This window comes from Schistocerca americana, chromosome 3 (genome assembly GCF_021461395.2).
Source record: "Schistocerca americana isolate TAMUIC-IGC-003095 chromosome 3, iqSchAmer2.1, whole genome shotgun sequence".
Taxonomy (NCBI): domain Eukaryota; kingdom Metazoa; phylum Arthropoda; class Insecta; order Orthoptera; family Acrididae; genus Schistocerca; species Schistocerca americana.
In genome coordinates, this window is record NC_060121.1 from 602,825,728 (window position 1) to 602,834,176 (window position 8,449).

The window sequence follows — 8,449 nt, forward strand, 5'->3', positions numbered from 1 at the left end:
TAGTAATAGTAGTTACACCCTGAACTTCAAAATTTTATGTTTATATGTCCATGTTAAGGTAGGAAGTTTTATTAGGGTTAATGATTTACAAGCACACCAGAATGTGCTTACGCCCAAAACACTGTACATATTAGGGTTATGCTGCATATAAATGATTATTTCGTGCATTTTCAGATTTTATACGCAAAAAACCGTAGCATACACGTAGTCGTTGCCACTACCCTAAGTAGAAGGTAGAAAATTCCCTTCCCAAGCTTCAGTGGAGCGGCTACAGATGTATTCTCAGCATGCTGATGCATGTCGTTACGTATGAAGAATACGTAACGGAGGTAAACCTTAACTTATACTCGAGTTCAAGAAGGAAAACAAAGGACTTGTTCCTTCTAACAGACTGATGGAAAAAGGCGAGCGTGTGTGTCAGTAAAATCCAAGACGAAGAAGCCACTATGAGTGGTCAAAAATTTTTTCAAATTTAGTCGATAGTTTTTTCCTGTAGTTAATGTAAACAATGTATTGTATGTATTATATGTTATTCCATTGTATGTGATGTATTTTGTATTTCATGCCAAGTCCCGTGACTTACAAATTATGTGCATTGACCAGAAGTATTGAGGGGAATGAATCTCAGTACAATAGGTAAAAGGGGTTAATGCGAAGAAAAAAAAGTGTAGTGAAAAGGAAGTTTCGATCGCAATACTCGCGGTTAAAGTGGTGTGTGTGTAGAAATTAAAATTGTGCAAAGTAGTGCTACGTTGCAAATGTCAGCGACCCTAAACAAGTGACAGCGAAAATTGAAGCTTGTATCGTCAAACGACCCATGGCGTCACAGTAGGAAAGGACAATGCCAAACAAGTTTGACATGGTACGCTTCTTACCAGGAGCTGCATCGACGGGATCGTCCTCCGCCTCGCACATAGTGTGGTGTGTTCTTCGGGGCACATATTCCAATGTACCTCGTTGTATCCAGTCTAAGTACTGGAAGGAACTACAAAAAGCACACGCATACTGAGGTTCGGAAGTCTTGACGGTACCCGCACGTCGGTGTATATTCAGTGCACTGGCGCGCGCATTCAACCAACGTCGCCAGCTAACGGACGACCAAACAATCAGGCGCGCGTATCACCCGCCCATATTCAACACGGGCTAGCGAACAAAGCTCGTCGCCCCAGAATAAACACAGAAAGCAATACAAGGACTTAATTTTCACCTCGGATGAGGAAGGAAACATTTGTATGTAACGTTGTATTCAGTGTATATTTTATTGTACAAACTTTACTACATGATGTCATTTTCTCAGTATTAACCAGAACCTTGTATATTAGGATTAAGGTTTGTAAATATTAGCATAAGTATACCAAAAAACTGACACACACTCAGAAATACCAAAGAATTCACAGTGCCATGAAAATGAGACAATAAAAATGAAGTTTGTAAATAAAAGACCCCCAAAACTTTCAATTGCAAGGTCGACTACTGTATCCTGTCAATCAAATAAAATTTTCTAGTGACAGTATACAGTAGGGGGGCAGTTGTAATGACACATTCCTATGCAGAGACATACGATATCTTAAAAGCTGCGCCAAAGATAAATTGAGAGGCATGTATATTATAATCTTTGTAAAGTTCACATTGGATTCTCTTTTGTTTGATACTCCAAGGAGCTAAGGGACACTTTCGATTGTTGCCTTGTGGAGGATGGACGTGATTTTTGGACTGTGCGGAAAGGCAGCCATATGGTTGGTAATTATGGTTTGTGCGACGAGCACAGCAAGTCTTATTGTGTTGTGAATAAAAAATAGTGAAAAGTATCGAAGTGTTACGAAAATTATTTATAGCGACGTAGCATAGTATTCCTTGGTTTCCACCGTCTTCGTGAAGTGAACCGATGCCGACTCATGATGGTACACACGGTCAACAAAGAGAAGAACATCGATGGCGACTAATGAATTAATATTGTGGCAGAAGGACTAATTCTACGTCTAAGGTGAGAACTCTGATTAAGTCAACAATGACGTGGAATTTAAAATATAAAAATGTTTTTTATTTATTTCGCCACACGGGACAAATTTTCAAAGACAGCTAGTATCTTAGTACAATACTACTGCCTATATTTACGACCAAAGAGCCGATCGAGTAAAACTCTGAGGGTTGGGTACCAACCAGAAAATAATAAGGAGGGTAGGTAGACAATTAAACAAATTACCACGAGGATTACAGAATGTTACTCCCCTTTATTAGCAAGCAGTTCCATGGATCCACGGTGCATCGCAGCGGTGGTGCCGATGAAAGCCAAGTAGAAGAGGGCAGCCAGGCCACGAGCAGTCGTCCGACACGAATATTGCAACCAACCAAAGGAATGTCGCCCTGCTGCTTGTAGCCGGCACTGACCCCGGTGAAGTACTCCGGCATCTTCACTCTGCGCAGGCCCTCCTTTCGGAGGCTCGGACCTGGTGACCACCTCTTGTCGGGACGGTAGCCAGTTGCCAAACTTAGTGCCTCCTTCTCGCGCTAGAGAACCCCTTATATATATCGGCGAGCAAAGATCTTCTAAGGACACAACCCACAGATACCAACACTTCCTCATAGATATTGCGAATGGGGCCGCAAGAGGTATAGTCGATACCACACTTGTACCAGTGGCGCCAGACAAAAAAATGGTTCAAATGGCCCTGAGCACTATTGGACTTAACATCTGAGGTCATCAGTCCCCTAGAACTTAGAACTACTTAAACCTAACTAACCTAAGGACATTACAAACATCCATGCCCAAGGCAGGATTCGAACCTGCGACCGTAGCAGTCGCGCGGTTCCGGACTGAAGCGCCTAGAACCGCTCGGCCACAGCGGCCGGCGGCGCCAGACAGAACAGTCTACTAATTCAATGGCTCCACGGCTCAGTCCCCCCCTTCCAAACTTGAACAAGCCTCCCCCAGGGCTAAGAACCCCTCACTCCGCTGAAATGTTTAATCTGACTGAGATGAACCCTTATGAGCTTCCCCTTTCCCGGGTCCCTGACCAGAAGACTGAATGGGCTTAAAATTTTGACAATGGAATATGGACCTAGGAGACACAGGGCAAGCTTCCCTAAGTGTTTATCCTGGAATGTCCGCCCAGAAATGTTCCTGATGTAGACAAGATCCCCTATCTTCCCCTGAAAGGGGCGCTTGTTTCTATTATAGCGACAGACTTGACGATCGTGAGCCTTCATAATATTTGCCACAGCTAGCCCCCATCTCTACCTAAGAACATCTGAAGTGATAGGTGGAGGTAAAAGATCATTTGTCGTCCATAAATTGGAGAGCAGGGAATTCATGGAATATGCGAGCATTAGGCTAACTGGGGTGGCCTAGGATGCTTCATGCCGCGTGGAGTTAAACGCTAAGTTTAACCAGGGCAAGGTGGTACCCCACTTCTTGGGCGATTTATGGTGACAAATAATCGATGGCGTCTTCACGTTGTGGTTAATTCTTTCGGCAAAGGAAGCCTGAGGATAATAAGGTGTGGTGGGAACATGTTTTATCCCATTGCTAAAACAGAATTGTCTAAGCAACGTTGCCAGACAGCCAGGAGCGTTATCCGTAACCAACGCCCGTGGTGGCCCAACCACCTAAATATATTAGTACGATGAAAGATGATTATAAGACTAAGTATCAACCAAAAGAACCTGGAGAAAGTGTCCACCACTATGAGAATATATGAATTGGCTTTTTTTGTCCGGGAAAGCAGGCCCACATAATCAAAAAACAGTTTGTCCAACGGATGCTCTTCCCCTTCCGACTGCAGCAATCCCCTCGCCAGGGAGTTACTTGGTTTTCCCTTCTTACAATCTCGGCAATCTTTGACTAAACCTCTAATGTCTTTATAAAGAAATAGTCACTGGATTCCTATCAATTAGTATTTGCTTTCTGACTCCACCCCCTCCCCCCCACCGCCCCCCACAATCGGTCTTGCTCTTACTCATTTTACAAATTATTAAACAGTTAGGGTACCTTGGTAAGGATCATACATGCTAAGTGACTGTTCTCCTTCTCGGGGCAGAGAATCCCATACATATATCGTTGAGCAAAGATCTTCTAAGGACACAACCCACAGATACCAACTCTTCCTCATAGATATTGGCAATGGAATCACAAGAGGAATACTCGATACTAGACTGAGCCAGTGTCGCCAGACAGAACAGTCTACTAATTCAATGGCGCCACAGCTCAGTTTGATCTGTTACAGAAATGTCATAAATTGCGTGCTATAAATACTTAATGACATGTTCGGCTTCGTGCCCCATGTCCCGTGACTTAGATGTTGGTTTCAGCAAAATGACGTCATGGACAGTCTATCTACGGTTAGTGTAATACATGGATCACTGCTTCCACGTCAACACTAATAGCTCTGGTTCATGGAAACTTAAGAGTGTATATACTACATCACATCTTCATCTTCGCAAAATGCACAATAGGCCGCCAGTAACAGGTTAAAGAGAGCACCACTCCACATTGCATTGTTGCCAAATTTATTCAAGATGGCGGATCCAAGATAGAGGAAATAGATGTGGCAATATCGCAATGACGTCATGGCGAGAAGTTCAAATTTTGCCAGGAAAATGAGTTAATTGGGCTACCTCCACTAACCTAACTCCCTCCCTTCTCCCCTTCCCTCCCCTCCCCCAGAAAATTGCAGGAACGTTTTGGTGGTATAATAGGTCAATTGGACTACCTCCTCTAAACCAAGCCATCCAATCACCACCTCTTCCTCGGAATTGGTGGGAAAAGGACTCAGTCTGTGCTGGGCTGCTGGATAGGATGGACGTAAGTCTTTATTTTGCATGAACTGTTCATTTAAACAATTTGAGTTGTCATAGGCAGTAGCTCCAGCCAGTGTGTTCACCATGAGGTCTGGAGTCCAAATGACCTAGTGCACAGTACCGCCACTAGAAGGTGCTGTCGTACCTCTCCCTTTCCCCTAGTCCAAAATGGCGGTCTGGGGGGAAAATGGGGGGGAAAAGGACCCAGTCTGTGCCCTGTGCTGGAGAGGAAGCAATGTACTTTATTTATTGTTCAAATGGCTCTGAGCACTATGGGACTTAACATCTGAGGTCATCACTCCCCTAGACTTAAACCTAAGGACATCACACACATCCATGCCCGAGGCAGGATTCAGCCTGCGGCCGTAGCGGTCGCACGGTTCCAGACTGAAGCGCATAGAACCGCTCGGCCACAACGGCCGGCTACTTTATTTTCAGTGGAAAGTTGGAACAATTTACTTAGGAATGGATTTCACGTAGTTTATTTATTACACTGATGCAGAACACTCTGACGTGCTTGGGCTCACAAGAAATAGCCTACAGACCCGCAAACTGCTCTTAAATTACCGAAATAATGCAGTACACTGATGTACAGACACGGAAACAACTCGTAAATTGCCAAAATAATGTATGTAAAACGCTATGCAAATTCGCTCACAATTTGTAAACTGTCGAAATAATGCATTGCACAGCCTACAGACCTGCAAACTACTCGTAAATTTGAAAGATGGTGGTGCCTTCCAGGCAGGCCACTGCTGTGGAAATACCTGTCAGGCACTTCCCCTTTCATTTTGTTTTGGTGATTATCATACAATTTCATTCGCCTTTGGTGTATCTAAATTTTCCCTGATTGATATTAATCTGAAACTTCCTGGCAGATTAAAACTGTGTGCCGGACTGAGACTCGAAGTCGGGACCTTTGCCTTTCGCGGGCAAGTGCTCTACCAACTGAGCTACCCAAGCACGACTCACGCCCCGTCCTCGCAGCTTTACTTCTGCCAGTACCTCGTCTCTTACTTTCCAAACTTTACAGAAGCTGTCCTGCGAACCTTGCAGAACTAGCACTCCTGAAAGAACGGATATTGCGGAGGCATGGCTTAGCCACAGCGCACACTCCGCTGAAGAGTGAAAATCTCATTCTGGAAACATCCCCCAGGCTTTGGCTAAGCCATGTCTCCGCAATATCCCTTCTTTCAGGAGTGCTAGTTCTGCAAGGTTCGCAGGAGAGCTTCTGTAAAGTTTGGAAAGTAGGAGACGAGGTACTGGCAGAAGAAAAGCTGCGAGGACGGGGCGTGAGTCGTGCTTGGGTAGCTCAGTTGGTAGAGCACTTGCCCGCAAAAGGCAAAGGTCCCGAGTTCGAGTCTCGGTCCGGCACACAGTTTTAATCTGCCAGGAAGTTTCATATCAGCGCACACTCCGCTGCAGAGTGAAAATCTCATTCTGATATTAATCTGATGGACTTTTAGGGTTAGGGTAAACCACTGATTGATCTCACAGTACAGTACTTGCATGACTTGAGAAGCAGTAGTAGAATTAAACTGGGGTATAGAGACAGATTTTTGGACGCTGGAAGTGACCACTGCATTGCTGCAGGCGAGTTCTCGGAACCTTCTCATTGCTAGCCTTCCTTTGTAGTCATAGAAACTGGCCATGGGCCCCGTAGGACAGTGGTTTACGGGCTGCCATTCTGGCGGTCGGCCATGTACCGCTAGCGGCCGAAGCAAGAGGGTGGGAACACCGTGGCTGAATGCGAAGTGACACTTCTTTAGAAACTGCGGGCGCCGGGCATCCTGGCGCCGGCCTAACCGCTTTGTCAGGGAGTGGACGTGGTGTGGAAGTCTGGTCTCCTTATGCTGTGTGCGGATCCAGGTAAAGTGGCGTCGGGCTGGCGCCCGGCTAATGTGCATATTGCAAGAACAGCGTACCTTATGAGTTATCTATTGAAAACATAATGTCTGAAAATGAGTCCGTGATCATACTTTGGCACTTTATTTCAAATGGTTCAAATGGCTCTGAGCACTATGGGACTTAACTTCTGAGGTCATCAGTCGCCTAGAACTTAGAACTACTTAAACCTAACTAACCTAAGGAAATCACACACATCCATGCCCGAGGCAGGATTCGAACCTGCGACCGTAGCGGTCGCGCGGTTCCAGACTGAAGCGCCTAGAACCGCTCGTCCACCCCGGCCGGCCGGCACTTTATTTCACAGGTCCGTCATGATCACATAATTTTTGTGTGATCAAGATGGACGTGTGAAATAAAGTACCTTGTGAGATGGGACGGCGAATTTCTCCGGATGTCGCGTTTCTTAGAAGCTGCCGCACCTTGCCAAAACGGGGCCCACTAAGCTTCCCTCATCTTGTGAAATGCGCCAGGGGTTTTGCTGCAGGAACGCAAGACATTGTATGCTGTTTTTTTTTTTCGGAAAACGGAATGTGTACTGCACTGCAGTGATTCGTTGAGGAAGATCGGGTCTCCTCTCCAGAAAACGTGATTGGCACGGTAACCATTGCTGGGCCGTGATAGGCTTATTCAAGAACATCGGGGGAACAGCTGTTTTTTCGGAAGGTTTTGAGCAAGGGTAGAAACATGGACTTGCTTCTCAACCGTCGCGGACTACAAATGCTAAAGCTCTTCCTTTTCTGTGCAGAAAGCAGTTAGTTGTAAACTCGTCCGGACACCTGGGCGAAACTTTAATATATTCGTGGACATGAGACAATCAGCAGTGGATGTGGGGTCATCTCCCACAATACGACGTGCCACCAAACCTTGCAGCTTCGGCCGCGCCAGCACGCAATCGACAGCATCTCGTCTTTCATCTACTATATCGGTAACGTTGCGCAGCTTCGGCAAATTCATGAACTTATCAATCGTTTTCATGGCCAGCTTTTTTTTATAGCACCCTTGAACTAGCAGTAGTCACTCCCAGTGTCCATTGCAGGCTTAATTATATTCTGATGTGAGAGACCAATCAGTGGAGCGATACAGCAGAGTGTGCTTGCCTAGATTGTCATCCTTCCACTCACAGTAGCCAGTCTCATCTACATGTAAATTCCAATTAGGTTCCCCAAGTCTATTGCCAACCAATCTGAGTTCGTGTTCAAATGGTTCTGAGCACTATGGGACTCAACTTCTGAGGTCATTAGTCCCCTAGAACTTAGAACTAGTTAAACCTAACTAACCTAAGGACATCACACACATCCATGCCCGAGGCAGGATTCGTACCTGCAACCGTAGCGGTCTCGCGGTTCCAGACTGCAGCGCCTAGAACGGCACGGCCACTTCGGCCGGCTGAGTTCGTGTTAATGAAATGTTATACACTTGATGTTTCTGTTTACATGTTTGTTCTCTCTTGACCTTGATATTAGTTAATAAATCTCTTTGTGATACCATCGGTCCTGGTTACTACTTTTTTAATGAGACCCATTCCCATTCCCTACCATGTCGTTTATTTTGTTGTGGGTTTGAAGAAATTAAATTAATTTTATGTCAAGTTAGCCAACTCCTTAGGTGATGCACATATGGGCCACTATTTAACGAATGTCAGATTTCCTTGTGCTGTTGATAAACGTGGCACCTCTTGGGTGTGGTGGTTACGACTTTTTAGTCATCTGGCAGACGGATAACTGCCGCCACCATAGGCCAGCTT

At 45.4% G+C, this 8,449-nt stretch overlaps 1 non-coding gene across 1 annotated transcript; it reads left to right on the forward strand.

Moving 5' to 3' along the window:
• Nucleotides 1–6,097: 6,097 nt before the first annotated feature.
• Nucleotides 6,098–6,172, forward strand: Trnal-caa. Its single transcript has one exon. It is a non-coding gene; the product is annotated as a tRNA-Leu (tRNA).
• The last annotated feature ends 2,277 nt before the right edge of the window (nucleotides 6,173–8,449 follow it).